The sequence below is a fragment of the Nicotiana attenuata genome, chromosome 12 (assembly GCF_001879085.1).
Source record: "Nicotiana attenuata strain UT chromosome 12, NIATTr2, whole genome shotgun sequence".
In the NCBI taxonomy this organism is placed as follows: domain Eukaryota; kingdom Viridiplantae; phylum Streptophyta; class Magnoliopsida; order Solanales; family Solanaceae; genus Nicotiana; species Nicotiana attenuata.
Genome location: NC_032000.1, coordinates 25,763,516 through 25,768,957, shown reverse-complemented (window position 1 = coordinate 25,768,957; position 5,442 = coordinate 25,763,516).

The following is a 5,442-nucleotide window of genomic DNA, read 5'->3' as shown; positions in this document are numbered from 1 at the left end:
ACTTGGGGCCATAATTATCACATCATACTTGGCACTAGGCCACATTTCATAACTCAAGCCCTTTTCCCCCACATTTCACATCATTTTCACTTTCAACATTAAACATTTCAATTCAAGATAATAGGCACGTATGAGAGAAATTATAGGTCGTAAGTATAAAGGGGATTTCACACATTTCGGCATAACCATCTCAAATCAAACTCGACTTGAAGTCTAGGCATTTTAGCACATGTTTCACATTCTTCACACATTCTCATTTGACAAAATAGCATATTGAAAGCATTAAGACACATCTTGCACCTATATTCTTGCAACACAAATTCATTCAATTCATTTCAAACATCTTTATAGATTACCAACTACTAGACACAATCAATCAAATACATTTGGTACACATAAGAGCAATTAGGAGTATCAACCATATCGAGTTTTCTCACACAATTTGGCATACTAGCCTTTATTTGAAACACGACTCAAATCCGTAACGTTTTAATACGTAACTCATACTTAGAATTTATATCTTTATTCATAAGGCTCATTTCGGAATAGTCATGTTTATGGGTAATAACCCGGAATATAAGATTTATGAACTTTGAGCCAACCATACTTGAACTTATGAAAACATTTATGGAATTCGATTCTAAGAGAGAAAGTTTAGCCAACATACCTTGTTTAAGCTTTTCTTAAGTTACTACAACGTTCCGAAAATTCTAGCAATTCCAATCTACTTTGAGACACAATAAAATTGAACACAAATTAGGGAGATATTCATGGTTTCAGCTCATTTGAGCATTTTATCAAACACTAGTTGTGCATCTTGATTTCAAAGCTCTTCTACAAGATTTCCTTCATTTCCCAGCCCAATCTTTACTTATTTGTGTTCAACAATCTTCCCACAAACCTAATTTGTACATGCATGTATCCATAATACTATTACACCCAAGAATCATACTTCTCATGACCTATTTTTAATCAAAATCCCGAAATTGAAATTATGGGGTGTACATATTGCTAGGTTTCAAGTTTAAACTTTTATTTTATTTTATTTTATTTTTGTATTTGATTTTTTTAATTTTTTTTGTTTTACTTGTTGATTTGAGAACATGGCTTCTTGGAATTATGAGAGTTTTTGATCCTCCTTATGCATATTATGGAGGAAACCGCCCATTGCAAAATTTTCAAAATATTTCCGAGAGCGAGTTATGTGCACCAACTCAATCTTATGTATGGAATGTGTGTGATATGTGTGGTGGTCAATATGGTCTCTTTCATGGTTGTGATTATTTGTCTTATCCTCCCCCAACCCCTTACTATGATGGTTCTACTTTTTATGGTGAAGTTAATAGGAACAAAGAACCGAGGGGAGCTGACCTGAAAGAGATCAAAGATATGTTAAAGATGACCATGGATATGTTAAAGTGCTTTGTGGAACAAAATAGTAAAAGACATCTGCAGATAGAAAGGCAAGAGGAAACTATTCACAACTTGAAAGTTCAAGTGAGTCAACTGGTTGAAGATTTTAATGCTCAACAAGCCAATACTGTGAATAGTATCCAAGAAGAGCGTAACTAGATGCAGAAATTGAGGTGCTAGTGGAGAAGGCCAGATTAGAACACCAACAATCAATCGAACTAGACTTTGAGGATGTCGATGTTGTAGAAGAGATACTAGAGTCAACCAAGGATATTGAGGATACATATTTAGTTGGCTCCAGTATCATTGGTGTTGAGGATGTTGACAGTCCCAATGTTCATGCAGTAGAGCGCATTGGTCCACACTCCAAGTATTTTTCCACATTGTGTTTCGATGAAGATATAGAAATAGAGTCATCCGAGCCACTTGAGGAGTCAAGGAATGAGGAACAAGGTGCCTACATTCTGAAATTCTTCTTGCCAGAAAGTCGGGATTACACACCTTATCTAAAGCCCAAGAAGTGCAGAATACTACATTGTTTTATTGGGCCAGTCAGATTTGTTACACCACCCCAGGAGCATGATCAAAACTTGGGGTCCAATTCATAAGTTCAAAGTGGAGGCAGAAAGTGATTCGCGTCGTGCCGCGACGTTAAATCAAACGCTTGTTAGGAGGCAACCCAACTTTACTGCTTTCTTTTACTTTTTTATTATTTTTTTTATTGTATTATTTTTGTAGTGTCGATTTTTGATTATCTAGGAGCATGGAAAGCAAAGATATTGGAGGATGCAACACAAACCAAATGGTTGAAACTAAGTGTGAGGTACCCGCACGAAGGACCAAGCCTGGGAGAAGTCTAAGTACCCCATGAGCTGCTAGTGCTTCGGCCTTTGGCCTACCAGGGAGTTTCTTTTACCCTCTTATTAGTTATGGTGTGGATTGGTGACAATGCACAATTTTAAGTGTGGGGTGAGGAGATTGTCTGGGTGACTTTCTATGCCATTTTAGTTGTGTTACTTTATTTAATTAATTTTTTTTCTTGAGGGATTTAAGTCTAAGAAAAAAACAAAAAGATTTTCTTTGTAGGTAGTATTGTAATTCCCCCTTTGTTTTTCTTTGTGCCGCGGTTCTTTTCCAAGGTATTTTTTTGAACCGGGTGCAGTTAGTTTTATTTTTAAGGAGTAGGAGCCAGTTTGAGATGAATTGAATTGAAGCAATATCTCTTGACTTTTGTTATACCTTGAGAATAGTGAGTCTTTTGGTTGTGACGCTTAGGCTCAGTTTTTGACTCTTGTATAAGTACCTTAAATCTTATAATCTTAACTTTTCTTAACTGCTTTGACTAGAGTGTCTTGATGAGTCCAATCCTGAGTGAGTTATGTGCCATGTGTGTGTAAGGTTTTGTGTTGTTCTACGCACTGGATTTGATATCTAGAACTTGCCCCGTGAGTTTGCAAAGTGAAATAGTAGTTTTGTTCAGTCTTGGAAGTGATATAGACATTTCTTTGTTGAGCCAGATATGTATATTTTACCTGCCTAATTGTTATGTATCGTAATTAACCCTTTTGAGCCTGTAATCTTGTTTCTTTGGCAACCACATTACAAGCCTTACCCCTTTCTTTGAATTAACCATCTATTTGAACCTTGTCGCCTCTCATGAGCACTTGAATTGTTAGGAACTGTGTAAAAGTTAAAGTGTGGGGGTGGTGGTTTGGCTTTTGATTGGAACTAATGAAATAAGGAGAAATGTGCATTGTGTTGAAAAAAATAAAAGCCACTTGAATTGAAAAAGAAAGAAATAAAATAGTTGTATTGTTGTGAAGAATATTCCTTGATAGTGGTGGCTTTTGATGTAATTATGCTTAAAGAAGTATGGGGTAATATTCATTGATGTGAAGGTGGAGTTATGGTTTGATATTAGTATGAGTTTGAATGTTAAAGTATATGTATTAAAGTGCTTAGGGAGGTGTAGTCACTCTTATATCCAAATGTATCCTACCCGACCCGCAACCTACATTACAACTAATTAAAGTCTTACTTGATCCTAGATTGAACGAGCTCGATTAGTAGAGAAGTACACTACGGGCAAGCCTATGGTGCATCTTTTGTAGCATGTGAATGTTATTTCTGAGAGTGAGTGAATTCTTTCTATCTTGAGATCCTAATTATTCTTAAATTTTATTGTGTGTGTAACTACACTCTTTTGTTGTGTGAGCGCACGTGATTCATGAAGGGAAGCTAATGTCATTGACCTCCATGTTAGAGTAAGTGAGTGAGTTGTGAATAATGCATGGTACTTGCGAGTCAAATCTGTTGATACCCAATTTTTCCCTCATATATTTCAAATATGCATATATACTTTCAAAATAGTGCATGAACTCATCGAGCATTTTTCCTAATTTTTCCATAATTTTTAAAGATTTTTAATCAATTTATTCCCATATTTTTATTGTATAAATAATCATTAATTACATCACAAATAATTTTTGTGATGATTTTATCATCTAACCTAATCATTATATCCATATTTAACCTTAAATATTTTTCACGCATTTACTATAATTATATTTGTGTCTTTAGGCTAAAATTGTATATCTTTGCAATAATAGCCCATATCAATGTATAATTATATTATTTATGCAAAAAATGATCTTTCGTATTTTTAAAATGTTAAATAGCTATTTTAAGTCATTTTAGTGTACAAAGGATATTTTTGGTATTCATTTATTATTTATTATAAATTATTTATTTGTTAAAATTGGGTATTTAAAATATGACCCCATTTTTATTTAATTTCGGACCTAAAACTACCCAAACCAGCCCAAATTACCTAGCCCAATTACCTAAAATACCAACCCGGACCCTTGGCCCAATCTTTAAGCCCAATCCAAACCCCCCTTAATTCCTAACCCAGTCCAGAACCGACCTAATCTCAGCCGTTGATAAAAAATGATCAACGGCCCACAATATTCCCCCCACTTCTCCTTATATCCCTACCTCTAACCCTAGAGACCATGTTGGTCAACCAGCCGCCTCTGTACTCTCTCGAATCTTCTCCTTTCCTCTGCAAACCCTAGCGCCGTCACGCCATCTCCCCTTTGATTCCAACCCAAATATGGAATCAATCAACGATCTTCATACCTTACTCATCCTATCTCGCTACTGGCTACCATTTATGGTGCTACATAATTGCTTGCCTAACATGGCAAGCACATCTCTCCTATTGTGAACCAAATCTGGTTCAAATCTTTGATTCTTTCCATCTATGTTCATTCTTCATCTCTTTATTGCACGACTCTCTGAGATTTTCTTTATTCTTTATTTACCCTAAAGCTAGGGTTTAGATCCTTTAAGATCTGTTAAGATTTTGTTCTTATTTTTGTTAAAAAAATATTATTCATGTTTCCACATGTCTATCCATGAATGTTTTGCGATTTTTCGTCAAAAGTTTTCTGCCTAATTGACTCGCCCTAAAATTAGGGCCCAGATCTTTTCAAAGATCTGTTATGGTTCTGTTCTTTGTTAAGTACCTTCTTTGATATCCGTCTATGTGCATTTTTAGTGATTTTCGTTAAAGTTTTCTGACCAATCTCATTTGCCCTAAATTTAGGGCTTAAATCTTTTAAGATCTGTTCTGGTTCTATTTTTGGTTGAATATCTTCTTTGATGTTCCGTATACATGTCTATGTGAATGCTATTGTGATTCTACTCGCCCAGAATTAGGGCTCAGATCTTTTCTAATCTGTTATGATTCCTTATTTCTGAGTATTTTCTTTTCAATGTTCTCATGTATCTATGTGCATCCGTGTTATTCCTTTGGTTATTTTTGACTAGTTTACTTTCCCTAAAATTAGGGTTTCGATTCTTTATTTCCCTGTTGATTCTGTCTATCTATGATTCTAGCCTTAATTGTTACCTAAGAATCTTTTATTCCCAGACCTGTTTTGATTACTGTGACTACGCGTTTATGTACTGTTATTTCTGAATTGCCTTATATAATGTTCTAAGATTTCTTCCCTTAATTGATTA